The sequence below is a fragment of the Sphaeramia orbicularis genome, chromosome 16 (assembly GCF_902148855.1).
Source record: "Sphaeramia orbicularis chromosome 16, fSphaOr1.1, whole genome shotgun sequence".
NCBI classification, from domain to species: Eukaryota; Metazoa; Chordata; class Actinopteri; order Kurtiformes; family Apogonidae; genus Sphaeramia; species Sphaeramia orbicularis.
Window position 1 is genome coordinate 5,050,666 of NC_043972.1, and position 15,966 is coordinate 5,066,631.

Below are 15,966 nucleotides of genomic sequence, written 5' to 3' on the forward strand. Positions count from 1 at the left end.
AAAAAACGTTTTAAACACTCTGAAACACTTCTGGACGGCCATTTTTAATGACCTGGAACACATTCTAACCAAATTTGGAAATATTTCCAAAATCACACTTTTTGGAGCACATACTATAGTCTTACCACTTGACCATGGGGGGGGTCACTGATGACCCTTTGAAAATATGTTTAAAATACTTTGAAACACTTCTGGACGACCATTTTTAATGACCTGGAACACATAATGAGCAAATTTTGAAATTTTTCAGAAATCACACTTTTTGGAGCACATACTATAGCCTTACCATGTGACCATGGGGGCAATGATGACCAACAAAATAAATGTTCAAAACTCCTTGAAACGTTTCTGGACAACTGTATTTGATGACGTAGAACACATTTTGAGCAAATCTGAAAATTTTCTGAAATCCCATTTATTGAAGCATATACTATAGCCTTACTATTTGGCCATGGCGGGGGAGGGGGGGGGGAGGGGGGGTGTTCACTGATGACCCTTTGAAAATATGTTTAAATTTCCTTGAAACACTTCTGGATGACCATTTTTAATGACCTGGAACACATTACCAGGAAATTTGGAAATATTTCTGAAATCATGCTTTTTGGAGCACATACTATACATGGGGGCAATGATGACCAGTAAAATAAATGTTCAAAACTCCTTGAAACACTTTTGGACGATTTTTTTAAATCACCTAGAACACATTTTGAGGGAATTTGAAAATACTTCTGAAATCCCAATTTTTGAAGCACATACTATAGCCTTACTGCTTCACCACAGGGGTTCAAAAATGATCATTAAAAAAAAGTTTTAAACACCTTGAAACACTTATGGATGGACATTTTTAATGACCTGGAACACATTCTGACCAAATTTGGAAATATTTCCAAAATCACAGTTTTTGGAGCACATACTATATATAACCTTACCACTTGACCAAGGGGGGGTCACTAATGACTCTTTGAAACTATGTTTAACATACTTTGAAACACTTCTGGACGACCATTTTTAATGACCTGGAACACATTATCAGCAAATTTGGAAAATTTTCAGAAATCCCAAATTTTGAAGCACATACTACTATATAGCCTTACCACTTCACCTCAGAGGGTCAAAAATGATCATTAGAAAAAATGTTTAAATCACCTTGAAAAACCTCTGAACAGCCATGTCGAACAATAATGAACAAATTCTGAAAATGTTCAGAGATGTTGATTTTAAAAGTACACAGCATTGTCTCACCACTTGACAATGGGGGGCGGGGGGGAGTCACTCATGAACAATGAAATAAATGTTTTGTTAATTGACAGAATAATGAAGAGGCCAACATAAGTGATATTTTACGATCCAGTGTTGGTGAAGTTACATCACTAGTGGATCCTGTTTGTCCCTCAGTACAAACACACCCCTGCAGACGTCTGTCATCTGATGGCATCACCTGAGTTCATCTGTTCACAGCTGCCCTGATTGTTTTTTTGTTTTTTTTTTAAAGATAACAAGAAATCCTGATTAATAGAACAGAGCCTCTGGACATCCAAATATGTCATATCTGATGACATTGTAAAGATGCATTAGTGGTTTAGAAGACATTAAACAGTTTACAGAAGATGCTTTTTGCCATCAGTGTCTTTTTAGGTTTTTTAAGGTTCCCTAAAAACAAACATAATAAAAACAAACTACTTCTACTCATTTTTAAAGTATATAAGGTTTTGTTTTGAAAGCAGAACTTCCTTGTCGTGTTGTATTTCTAAAATGCAACGTTAGTCTTTACACTGGAAGAGCCATTCAGATGAGGATGTCTGTGTGTTCTCTGATTAAAGCAGTCACTTCATTCCCGCCTCCTTATCTGAACCTTATCTGTATGTAAATAATTTGGCTCTATGCTGATGAGGAGGCAGAGCTACGGTGACCTCTGCTGTCCAAACTAATGAACAGCTGTTTATGCCGTCCACAAACACCTGTCCGTCGTCCCACAGGGAGTCGACCACAGAGGACGGAGCGCCGCTGTGATCCCTCCCATCATCCCAGTCCACAGACGACCTGTGTTCCTCAGGTGGATGAACATGACTGGAGTGTCAGGACGCCTGTGAGACTCCTGAGGTGAAGAGCAGGGCACCGGGGACGCTGGGGAAAGTTTCTGGAGGAGATTTCCTGCGACTTTGCATCTTCTTTTTTTCCTTCTGTAAATGACAGCTGAGAAGGTGGAGGACAGTAAAGACACAAGGTCAGTGAATCTGCTTAAATGCATATGTTTTCAGTAGATGAACAGTTTTTATTGAAGGTTTAATCATGTCTGTAACAGGAAAAAAAAAAAGTATATCGACCAGGGGCTACGTTTGATTGGATCTCAACCAGGCTGGATCACTGAAAAAATAACAGAATAATACATAAATAATGACAACGCTGAATTTGACTGTATGTTTTAGTGTAAAAAAAAAAGGAAAATTACATGAAAATGTTTAAATTTACAAACTATCCTTTTAAAAATGAATTAATTTGAACAAATAAGAGCAACATTAGAATCCATTATAAATTGGAACACTTGTTCTATTATTGGTTGTTACAGTTGCTCCAGGTAGATATAGATAGATAGATAGATAGATAGATAGATAGATAGATAGATAGATAGATAGATAGATAGATAGATAGATAGATAGATAGATAGATAGATAGATAGATAGATAGATAGATAGATAGATAGATAGATAGGTGGGTGGGTGGGTGGGTGGGTGGGTGGATGGATAGATAGATAGATAGATAGATAGATAGATAGATAGATAGATAGATAGATAGATAGATAGATAGATAGATAGATAGATAGATAGATAGATAGATAGATAGATAGATAGATAGATAGATAGATAGATAGATAGATAGATAGATAGATAGATAGATAGATGGATGGATGGATGGATGGATGGATGGATGGATGGATGGAAGAGTGGGTGGGTGGATAGATAGATAGATAGATAGATAGATAGATAGATAGATAGATAGATAGATAGATAGATAGATAGATAGATAGATAGATAGATAGATAGATAGATAGATAGATAGATAGATAGATAGATAGATAGATAGATAGATAGATAGATAGATAGTTTGCAGATGTAAACTTTTTTTTTTAAAGTGATTAAACTTTTTTTTACTTTTTATTTTTCTGGTCCAACCCACGTCTGATCACACCAGACTATATTTGAGCTAAAATGACTGTAACAGCCCTGATCTAAAGGTTACCTTCTATTTTTGGATGATATTCTAATGCAAACATCCTACAAACTTACTCAATTTTCCCTCATTCTCCTTTAAGTCCTGCTCTTTTTTCTTTTTGTCTTTTCTTCTGTGTCTTTCAGGTCCATAGTTGTCAGAGGAAAACCACACCTGACATGGAACCCCATCACTGAACCACCGTCTCCCCAGCCGTCACCTTCTACAGCCATCCCAGATGAGCCGTCCATTATTCATCCCCTTCACACACAGTCTCTGTCATCATTAAACTTGTAAACTCAGCCTGCAGTGTCTGGGTTCAGGGCAGTGGAAGAGTCAAACTTCAGTTTAACACAAACGTCCAAATTCAGCACAGTCTGGAGACATGTGGCATTCACTGGACCAGAAATGGGTGGGAAATTGCAAATCTGACATGTGGAATAGAACTGTAAACACTGTAAAAAAGAAAATATCTGAAATGTGGAGACTGATTTGACCCTAACCCTAACCCTCTAACCCTAACCCTCTAACCCTAACCCCCTAACCATAATCCTCTAACCCTATTTTAACTCTATACCACCACCTGTATAGGAACTAAGTTTTACAAACCTCACCTCTCAAAGTTGGGTCCAGTTGACTCCAGATGGCCTGAAACGTGCTCCTATCAGGTTTCTGAGTGGTACATGTTGGTGTCCCCACTTTGTCAAATTTCCAAATTTTCCCTTCATCCAAGTTCCAATTCCAACCTCCAAGATTCCACTCATTTCCAATGGGGGTGAGATTTGACTTGGAACATCTCCAGAACCAAACCTCATAGAGACCTGAAAGTCACGTGGTCGTGTCAGACATAATTCGGCCCCTCTGAACACACCAGTCATGGTCCCATGGCTCTACGACTTCGGTTCCAAAGATGCAGCCAAAATACAATTATTAACCTTAACCGTAACTATTAACTGACCCTAACCCTCTAACCCTAACCCTAACCCTCTAACCCTAACCCCCTAACCCTAACCCTCTAACCCTAACCCCCTAACCCTAACCCTCTAACCCTAACCCCCTAACCCTAACCCCCTAACCCTAAACCTCTAACCCTAACCCTAATCCTCTAACCCTAACCCTCTAACCCTAACCCTAATCCTCTAACCCTAACCCCCTGACCCTAATCCTCTAACCCTAACCCTAACCCTCTAACCCTAACCCCCTAACCCTAACCCCCTAATCCTCTAACCCTAACCCTCTAACCCTAACCCCCTAACCCTAACTCTCTAACCCTAACCCTAGTCTTAGCCCTCTAATCTTAACCCTAACCCCCTAACCCTAATCCTCTAACCCTAACCCTCTAACCCTAACCCTCTAACCCTAACCCCCTAACCCTAACCCTCTAACCCTAACCCCCTAACCCTAACCCTAACCCTCTAATCCTAACCCCCTAACCCTAACTCTCTAACCCTAACCCTAGTCTTAGCCCTCTAATCTTAACCCTAACCCCCTAACCCTAATCCTCTAACCCTAACCCTAACCCTCTAACCCTAACCCCCTAACCCTAACTCTCTAACCCTAACCCTAGTCTTAGCCCTCTAATCTTAACCCTAACCCCCTAACCCTAACCCTCTAACCCTAACCCCCTAACCCTAACCCTCTAACCCTAACCCCCTAACCCTAACCCTAACCCTAACCCTCTAACCCTAACCCCCTAACCCTAACCCTGTAACCCTAACCCTAGTCTTAGCCCTCTAATCTTAACCCTAACCCTCTAACCCTTTTCACTTACCTTACATGGGTAGGGTTACTGGATCAGAAGTGACTAAACCTTTTATGAGTAGATGCTTTCGGTCGCTGGTGCTTATTTCGGTCTTTAAGAGTTTAGACGCAGCAGCACAGATCTGACAGTTGAATGTTTTTTAATTACAAAGAACCTCTGGATTAGAATGTGTCTAAAAATAGCCAAGGCTCAAATATAGTCACTTTTAGTCTTCGGACATATGCAGTACAAACAGTGGTAGAAGTGAAGTACAGTGTACTGTGGAGGGAATTACACTGCTACCATTCTACTGTCAAAGTCAAATATTAAAGTTTATACTCCACTACATCTGGATTTTATTCAGCGGATTCACCACAGTGAACAGAATAACAAGGTTTTAATACAAAACACATTGTTACAGAGTAAACCGGTGGATTTCCACCTTTTTGGCTTCTGTATTCTTACACAAACACTGTCCTATCAGAGCTCACATGTCATTTATCAACAACTAAAGCAGATAATGAGTTTTCCTGTTAAATTTCTCACATGGTTTCATGTCAGTAAGTGTTGAAGTCATCCAATATCATACCAACAAAACCAAAGAACGGACGCTGAAAACAAACTTGTATTAGATCAAGTTTTTCCATCTTTCCTCATATTTATCTGGTTTTTATTCTTAAAAAAAACAAAAACTGGATATAAAGTCATTGAAAGTAACAGAACCTGCTGCAACAACAACGATACTTTATTATTAACACAGTAATGTGATGTGAGGGACCAAAGCAGTATGTTAAAGACCTAAACAACTACCAGCAACCAGAACCATCTACTGATATAAAGTGGGGTTTTTTTTTCTTTTTTTTTTTTTTAACATATTATAATTTTTTGGTGCAGATTTAACTTACATTGAACATTTGAATACAGTTGTCCCTCACTATAACGCAGTTCACTTTTCGCGACCTCGCTGTTTTGCGGATTTTTTTAGTGCAATTTTGCATGTTTTTTTTGTTTTTTTTTACAGTATATGAACACGCATTGTGTTCTGCGTCCTGATTAGCTAAGGGAGAACCCGCGCATTGTGTTCTGCGTCCTGATTAGCTAAGGGAGAACCCGCGCATTGTGTTCTGCGTCCTGATTGGCTAAGGAAGAACCCATGCGTTGTGTTCTGCGTCCTGATTGGCTAAGGGAGAAGCCGCGCATTGTGTTCTGCGTCCTGATTGGCTAAGGAAGAACCCATGCATTGTGTTCTGCCTCCTGATTGGCTAAGGAAGAACCCACGTATTGTGTTCTGCGTCCTGATTGGCTAAGGAAGAACCCACGTATTGTGTTCTGCGTCCTGATTGGCTACGGAAGAACCCACGTATTGTGTTCTGTGTCCTGATTGGCTAAGGGAGAACCCGCGCATTGCGTTCTGGGTCCTGATTGGCTAAGGAAGAACCCATGCATTGTGTTCTGCCTCCTAATTGGCTAAGGGAGAACCTGCGCATTGTGTTCTACATCCTGATAGGCTAAGGGAGAACCCATGCATTGTGTTCTGCGTCCTGATTAGCTAAGGGAGAAGCCACGCATTGTGTTCTGGGTCCTGATAGGCCAAGGGAGAACCCATGCATTGTGTTCTACATCCTGATAGGCTAAGGGAGAACCCACGCATTGTGTTCTGCGTCCTGATAGGCCAAGGGAGAACCCATGCATTGTGTTCTGCTTCCTGATTGGCTTAGGGAGAACCCGCGCATTGTGTTTTGCGTCCTGATTGGCTAAGGGAGAACCTGCGCATTGTGTTCTGCATCCCGATTGGCTAAGGGAGAAGCCACGCATTGTGTTCTGCGTCCTGATTGGCTAAGGGACTGTAGACCATTGTCAATCAGTTTCCTCCGTGCCGTGTCTCCTGTACAGTACAGAATGCGTTCTTTTTCGCCAAATTTACATAAATGTTCGATCTCCAGCAGTGTGACTCTGCAGTGCTGTACGTTTGCAAGTTTTCTTCCCGACAAAACCCACAATGTCGACGAAACGCTCTGCACCGACAAAGGCACCTGCGGTCGCACCCAGAAGGCAGAGGAAGATGCTAACCATCGCACAAAAAGTTTCATTCTATGATACTGTACTTATTTTTTAAAATCTACGAAGGTTTGAACTTTGAGAGTGTTTAAAAAAGAGAGAAATGTGCGAAAATGTTAATGTCTGTCTGAGAAAAGTGCATAAAGTGTGTGGTGAAGGGTTTTACAGCCTTAAAACATATAAAATAATTGTAAAAAATAAAGCTGACTACTTTGCGGATTTTGCCTATTGGAGGTTATTTTTAGAACGTAACCCCCGCGATAAACGAGGGACCACTGTATTCAATGTCAGAGGTATTAAGCATGTCCCATTCTTTCCACCTCCCCACCCTCCCACTCCTGGTTCTACATAACATACATGATGATAGTAATAAAAATAGCAAAGCTCATAGAACAATAAAGGTTAAAAAAAAAAAGAAGAAGAAAATAAAAGAAATAAATAAATAAAAAGAAAATAATAGAAGTAAAGAAAAGAAAAACAACAGCCTAATAACAGACAAATCTGCTTATTCACAATTACATCCTACACACAAGATATGGACGTGCAGTGTGATTAATATTATTAGAGAGCACGCAAGTATATATAGCACACCAAACAGGGAAAAAAAGGTGTGTGTGTATGTGGGAAAACTGCACTAAACGCATTTTTTATAGTTTAACCCTTTCATGCACAGTGGTCACTACAGTGGACATCTATTCTACAGCTGTTCTCTTATATATTCATGGATTTTGTTGTTTTAGTTGGACACACTTGACGCTTATGCACCATCCTCATACACTGCAATTAGTAGTAGTAGTAATTTATTCTTCCATTTAACAGAACATGATATATACATACAGACAGTTTGGATTTCTATATTAACCCTGTCATGCATTAATTATGAGAAGCTTAATCAAGATTTTTTTTCCTTGTTTTTTTTTTTTTTTAATTCCTTTTTAGGCATGAAAAAACAAACAAACAATGTGATTGAATTTTTATGAACCTATTTTTCAGGGCGTAACAAAAATATCCACTCAGCTGGACATCATGCGTTTAATTTTAGAAGCAAAGGAACATGTATTTACTGATATACTGCATAAAAACTATGAAATAAAAACATTAATACTGCTAATCTGATGTTTTCTCACATTTTAACATACCTGCATGGAGATAATTTGCCAAAAAAACCCAAAAAAACAAAAACAAAAAAAAAAAACCCTTTTTGTTTAAAAAACAAAACCAAACAGTTAATTACAGTCTAATAACAATTAGAAATGTTTTACACTCAAACATGTTTCTGCAGATCAGGTTTATCTAGAACAGTAAATTTACAGTAATGGTGTGAATTACAGTGTATGGGATGATGCATAAGTGTCCACTGTGTTGGCTGATATGGAAATAAAACAACAAAATCCATAAATATACAACAGAACAACACCTTTGAATAGCCGTCCACTGTAGTGACCACTATGCATGAAAGGGTTAAACATGGGTGAAAAGGTATAGGCTGAAGCAGCAGCTTATTTATGCCTTCCCTGTTAACAAGAAGAAAAGTTGCAGAAACAAAACAAGATAACAAGATGGCACAGTTTTAAACAATAATATAATAAAACAAATAATATAATCTAAGCAAAATCTTAGATTCACACTGATAATTGGCGTACTTTATCCTAATAATAATTCACACCATTACTGTAACTTTGCTGTTCTTGATAAACCTGATCTGCAATAACACGATGGAGTGTAAATCAATTGCTTGTTATTGTTATTAGACTGTAATCAACAGGGTTTTTTTTTTTTTTTAACAAAAAGTTTATTTTGCATATTATCTCCATGAAGTGAGTAGTGACTAGTATTAGAGTATGTTCAAATGTGAGAAAACGTCAGATTAGCAGCATTAAAAACGTTTTTATTTCATAGTTTTCACACAGTACATCAGTAAATACATGTGTCTTTGCTTCAAAAAATAAACACATGGTATCAGGCTGAGTGGGCATTTTTGGAACGCCATGAAAAATAGGTTCATAAGATAATTTTCATACTTAAAGAGGAATAAAAATACTCACAATTCATGCATGAAAGGGTTAAAGTGTCTTAAGTTTTTTTTTTTTTTTTTTTTTAAGTATTTAAACATGGAGCCCCATCCTACTTGAAATTTTGATGGCTGACCTCTCAAATTGTATTTAATCTTCTCTAAATTTAGAATTTTGATCTAAAATGTTTAGTAACTTCTGTACAAATAATCCTATCAATCCATGTAAATAACTGGTGTAAAATACAGTTTGTCATCTTTTCACGGTCATCAGATATGACCCATTTGGACGTTCAGAGGCTCCGTAGTTACCATGGAAACACTGTCATCTTCTACAACATTGATTCACCAGTAAAACCCATGGAGTTGGATCAATGACAGTGGAGATAGAGGCTTGTTTTTACATTCAGTTAATGATATAGTATTTTGCTGAAAATGTCACTTTTTTTTCTTCAGTTTGTTCTGTTTTGATATAATAACCTTTGAATTTACTCTGAGCTTTAATTAACATCATCATGATCAGTGAATTAAATACAGGAAAATACTTGATTTTCACAGCAAATGAAAACTGTAGAGGATGGTATTATAATAAATGGTGGTGTGTCATTTAGGAAAGAACTGGAACTGAAATTATGACGACCTTGACTGGTTTAATGTTTCTGAGGGACGAAGACGAAGAAGAAAAAGGAAAAAAGAAAAAAGGGGGAAAATGATGAAAAAGGACATTAAAAAAAGAATATAAAAAGAATATAAAACATATTGAAATGAAATAAGGTCAGTCAATTTTATTACAAATGTATTTATTGTGCTTTATATTTCAGCATTAATTCTCATTATTTATTTTGTATTCAGTACATGATAACTTATTTAAATGTGTTTGTCCAAAATTCAAGTACTGTCAGGTCTTCCTCCAAGTACCCCTGGGGGTATGCATACCCCCGTTTGAGAAAGACTGCTGTAGAAGATGATGGTGTTTCCATGGTAACTTCAGAGCCTCTGAACGTCCAATTGGGTCATATCTGATGACCATGAAAAGACGACAAACTGCATTTTACATCAATTATTTACATGGATTGATAGGATTAATGCAGTGGTTCTCAAACTTTTTACAGTGGAGTACTCCATGAAATATACTTTTTTTTAGCCAAGTATCCCCAACAAAAAGAAAAAAGAAGAAATAGAGGAAAAAGAAGAAAAAGAAAAGATGATGAAGAAAAAAGAAAAAAAGAAAAGATTAAGATAAAGATGAAGAAAAAATAGATGAAAAAGAAAAGATGAAGAAGTAAAGATGAAGACAAAATAGAGGAAAAAGAGGGATGATGATGAAGAAGAAGAAAAAGATGATGATGAAGAAGAAGAAGAAGAAGAAGAAAAGAAAGGATGAAGAAGATAAAGATGAAGATGAAATAGAGGAAAAAGAGGGGAAAAAAGATGATGGACGATGATGAAGAAGAAGAAAAAGATGATGATGATGATTATGATGATGAAGAAGAAGAAGAAAAGAAAGGATGAAGAAGATAAAGATGAAGATGAAATAGAGGAAAAAGAAGAAAAAAAGATGATGAAGATGATGATGAAGAAGAAGATGATGATGATGAAGAAGAAGAAGAAGAAAAAAGATGATGAAGATGATTAAGAAGAAGAAGAAAAAGATGGTGAAGAAGAAGAAGAAGAAGATTATGATGAAGACGAAGAAGATGATGATGGTGAAGAAGAAGAAAAAGATAATGATGATGATGAAGACAAAGATGATGATGAAGAAAAAGATGATGAAGAAAAAGAAGAAAAAGATGAAGAAGAAGAAAAAAGATCATGAAGAAGAAGAAGAAGAAAACATGATGATGAAGAAGATAAAGATGAAGACAAAATAGAGGAAAAAGAGGAAAAAAGATGATGAAGAAGAAAAGATGATGGAGAAGAAGAAGAAAAAGATGATGATGATGATGAAGAAGAAAAAGATGATGATGAAGAAGAAGAAGAAAAAAGATCATGAAGAAGAAGAAGAAGAAGAAAACATGATGATGAAGAAGATAAAGATGAAGACAAGAGATGAAAAAGAAGAAAAAAAAGATGAAGAAGAAAAAGATGATGGAGAAGAAGAAGAAAAAGATGATGATGAAGAAGAAAAAAAGATGATGATGAAGAAGAAAAGATGAAGAAGAAAAAAGATCATGAAGAAGAAAACATGATGAAGAAGAAGAAGATGGAGAAGAAGAAGAAAAAGATGATGAAGAAGAAGAAGAAAAGATGATGATGAAGAAGAAAAAGATGATGATGATGAGGATGAAAAAGATGAAGAAGAAGAAAAAGATGATGATGAAGAAGAAGAAGAAGAAAAGAAAGGATGAAGAAGATAAAGATGAAGATGAAATAGAGGAAAAAGAAGAAAAAAAGATGATGAAGATGATTAAGAAGAAGAAGAAAAAGATGAAGAAGAAGAAGATTATGATGAAGAAGAAGAAGATGATGATGATGATGAAGACAAAGATGAAGAAGAAGAACTAAATCCGCCTTATCCATCCTATATCTTCTCATTGTTCTGTGAAGGCCTCGTTCCTCTGTTTCCTCGTTTTCTGTGAGTCGTAGTTTTCGCTGGCGTCGTACTTCCACCTCCGGTAGCAGATGTGGTTTTTATCTGAGCTGTAAAGTCAAGTCTGCGATGGCGTGTGTGTGTTTTCACTGTGATCGTCTGTGCATGGGTTCAGACTCACAGGATGAAAGCGCTTTCTGACATGACTGGTGTGGTGTGGGTGCTTCTCCTTCTGGAACATGGAAGTGAATCCTTTCAGTGCACAGCCGCTTCCTCTTCCTCTTCATCTGTTTCCTGTCTGAAGCTCAAAGCCTGGAAGAAGCTCAAACCGCATCCTGAAGCTTCATCCGGTCTGGTCTGTGAACCGCATACAGCTGACGGAAGCACGCCCCCCCCCTACTGATCTGAGGACCAGTCAGGAGGAAGCGTTCCCAGTGTGGGACGTTCGTGCTCCTCACAGCGTTTTTACAGGAGGTTCATGCAGAGGACAGGAGGCGGGGCTTGGGGTCCGGGGCCCGGGGTCCAGGGCCGCCCCCCCCTCTGCAGATGTAAGTGAGGCTAAGTGCTTTGAACATTAGCTTTGTTTCACTTCTCTGAATGTTATGACAAGTTGCCAGATGGGGTCTGTCTATAAATAAACCGCTCTCGCTGCTGAAATCCACAGACTCTTATGTTTTATGCATTTCATTACTTTACAGGCCAGAGTGGCTCCAGAGGATCTGAGCCAAAGACGCTTTTTTAACAAAGAACATCAGAAAAAGATTTGAATATAACCTGGATGTGACCCTGAGCAAACGCAGAGAAGCAGCAGATTTGGTGACGGGGGGGGGGGACCTCATCTGAGGCTACGTTTAGACCAGGGGTGTCCAACTGTAGTCCTGGTCCTCATAGGCCAGTATCCTGCATGTTTTAGACCAGGGGTGTCCAACTGTGGTCCTGGTCCTCATAGGCCAGTATCCTGCATGTTTTAGACCAGGGGTGTCCAACTGTGGTCCTGGTCCTCAAAGGCCAGTATCCTGCATGTTTTAGACCAGGGGTGTCCAACTGTGGTCCTGGTCCTCATAGGCCAGTATCCTGCATGTTTTAGACCAGGGGTGTCCAACTGTGGTCCTGGTCCTCATAGGCCAGTATCCTGCATGTTTTAGACCAGGGGTGTCCAACTGTGGTCCTGGTCCTCATAGGCCAGTATCCTGCATGTTTTAGACCAGGGGTGTCAAACTGTGGTCCTGGTCCTCATAGGCCAGTATCCTGCATGTTTTAGACCAGGGGTGTCCAACTGTGGTCCTGGTCCTCATAGGCCAGTATCCTGCATGTTTTAGACCAGGGGTGTCCAACTGTGGTCCTGGTCCTCATAGGCCAGTATCCTGCATTTTTTAGACCAGGGGTGTCCAACTGTAGTCCTGGTCCTCATAGGCCAGTATCCTGCATTTTTTAGACCAGTGGTGTCCAACTGTAGTCCTGGTCCTCATAGGCCAGTATCCTGCATGTTTTAGACCAGGGGTGTCCAACTGTGGTCCTGGTCCTCATAGGCCAGTATCCTGCATTTTTTAGACCAGTGGTGTCCAACTGTAGTCCTGGTCCTCATAGGCCAGTATCCTGCATGTTTTAGACCAGGGGTGTCCAACTGTAGTCCTGGTCCTCATAGGCCAGTATCCTGCATGTTTTAGACCAGGGGTGTCCAACTGTGGTCCTGGTCCTCATAGGCCAGTATCCTGCATGTTTTAGACCAGGGGTGTCCAACTGTAGTCCTGGTCCTCATAGGCCAGTATCCTGCATGTTTTAGACCAGGGGTGTCCAACTGTGGTCCTGGTCCTCATAGGCCAGTATCCTGCATGTTTTAGACCAGGGGTGTCCAACTGTGGTCCTGGTCCTCATAGGCCAGTATCCTGCATGTTTTAGACCAGGGGTGTCCAACTGTAGTCCTGGTCCTCAAAGGCCAGTATCCTGCATGTTTTAGACCAGGGGTGTCCAACTGTGGTCCTGGTCCTCATAGGCCAGTATCCTGCATGTTTTAGACCAGGGGTGTCCAACTGTGGTCCTGGTCCTCATAGGCCAGTATCCTGCATGTTTTAGACCAGGGGTGTCCAACTGTAGTCCTGGTCCTCATAGGCCAGTATCCTGCATGTTTTAGACCAGGGGTGTCCAACTGTAGTCCTGGTCCTCATAGGCCAGTATCCTGCATGTTTTAGACCAGGGGTGTCCAACTGTAGTCCTGGTCCTCATAGGCCAGTATCCTGCATGTTTTAGACCAGGGGTGTCCAACTGTAGTCCTGGTCCTCATAGGCCAGTATCCTGCATGTTTTAGACCAGGGGTGTCCAACTGTAGTCCTGGTCCTCATAGGCCAGTATCCTGCATGTTTTAGACCAGGGGTGTCCAACTGTAGTCCTGGTCCTCATAGGCCAGTATCCTGCATGTTTTAGACCAGGGGTGTCCAACTGTAGTCCTGGTCCTCATAGGCCAGTATCCTGCATGTTTTAGACCAGGGGTGTCCAACTGTAGTCCTGGTCCTCATAGGCCAGTATCCTGCATGTTTTAGACCAGGGGTGTCCAACTGTAGTCCTGGTCCTCATAGGCCAGTATCCTGCATGTTTTAGACCAGGGGTGTCCAACTGTGGTCCTGGTCCTCATAGGCCAGTATCCTGCATGTTTTAGACCAGGGGTGTCCAACTGTGGTCCTGGTCCTCATAGGCCAGTATCCTGCATGTTTTAGACCAGGGGTGTCCAACTGTAGTCCTGGTCCTCATAGGCCAGTATCCTGCATGTTTTAGACCAGGGGTGTCCAACTGTAGTCCTGGTCCTCATAGGCCAGTATCCTGCATGTTTTAGACCAGGGGTGTCCAACTGTGGTCCTGGTCCTCATAGGCCAGTATCCTGCATGTTTTAGACCAGGGGTGTCCAACTGTGGTCCTGGTCCTCATAGGCCAGTATCCTGCATGTTTTAGACCAGGGGTGTCCAACTCATGTTAGTTCAGGGGCCACATACAGCCCAATACGAGCTGCAGTGGGCTGGAGCATTAAAATAATAACATAATAATACATAAATAATATCACTTCCAAAATTTGTATGTGTAATTTCTATGTTTTAAAGTGAAAAAAGTAAAACTATATTATGAAAATTTCTACATCTACAAACTATCGTTTAAAAAAATATGGAAAAACATGAACCGTGACCAAAATGAAATTAAGAAAAAAAACTGGAATTTTAACAATTTATGCCATTATTTGGCCTCAGCTTCTCATTTTTACATGTTCATTACAACGTACAGATCACAGTGGATCTACAAATACACAAAACATTTAATAACAGACAGAATATTGGTACAATTACTCTTATATCTCTTACAACATTTCAGGTTGTTCATATTTGTTCAGGTTTTTAACATTTTTTGTAAAAGGCTAGTCTGTAAATGTTAACATTTTTGTTTAATTTTCCTTTTTTTACACTAAAAAAAAGAGAAAAATATGTGTTTTTTGTTATTTATAGTTTATTACCTCCGCCAAGGAGGTTATGTTTTTGCCAGGGTTTGTCTGTTTGTTTGTCTGTCCGTTAGTGTGCAACATAACTCAAAAAGTTATGGACAGATTTGGATGAAATTTTCAGGGTTTGTTGGAAATGGGATAAGGAAGAAATGATTAAATTTTGGTGGTGATCGGGGGTGGGGGGGCCCACGGGGGTGGGCACTGATCAGCCTCTGCGGAGGTCTGCGCTCTCCGAGTGCTTCTAGTTATGATAGTATTTTACTGGTCTGACCCACTTTAGATGGAATTGAACTAAAATTATTTTAACATCCTTGATTATTTATTTTATTTCATTTATTTATTTGCACAAAATAAAAACAGCAATGGAAAAAACAACAACATTCAAACAAGTAACAAAATTGTGCAGGAGAGGTTAGAAGCCAAAAAAGAAGGCTTATATGAATACCTCCCCCGAAATGAACAGTACACAAAAAAAAGAATTAAAAAATACAATATAACTGAAATAATAAACTACAGTAAAAACAATACAAATGTAATCCACATTACAAATCATCAAATACAAATCAAGTGATACAGAGCCGGACATTTTTTCATGAATTCAAGTCTTTTTTCAGATGCTTTTTAAACAATGATAAAGTAGATGTTGATTGAAGTTCAGGTCGTAGATTATTCCACAGATTTGGTCCAAGATAGTTCAGAGAATACTGACAGACTGAAGTTCGGCAGTACCGAAGATAAAATTTGCTTGAAAATCGTGTCGGAAAGTTGTGAATAACAGAAGACAACATAAAGAAATTGTGAAAAACTTTTGGAAGAATATGAGTTAAGTGACCATATTTGGACATGAAGACACAGGTCTGGCAAACGTTGACATCAAAAACAGAGAAGATTGAATTTTTTGAAAAGAGGAGCAGATGAGTGGAGTCTGTTAGAAAAAC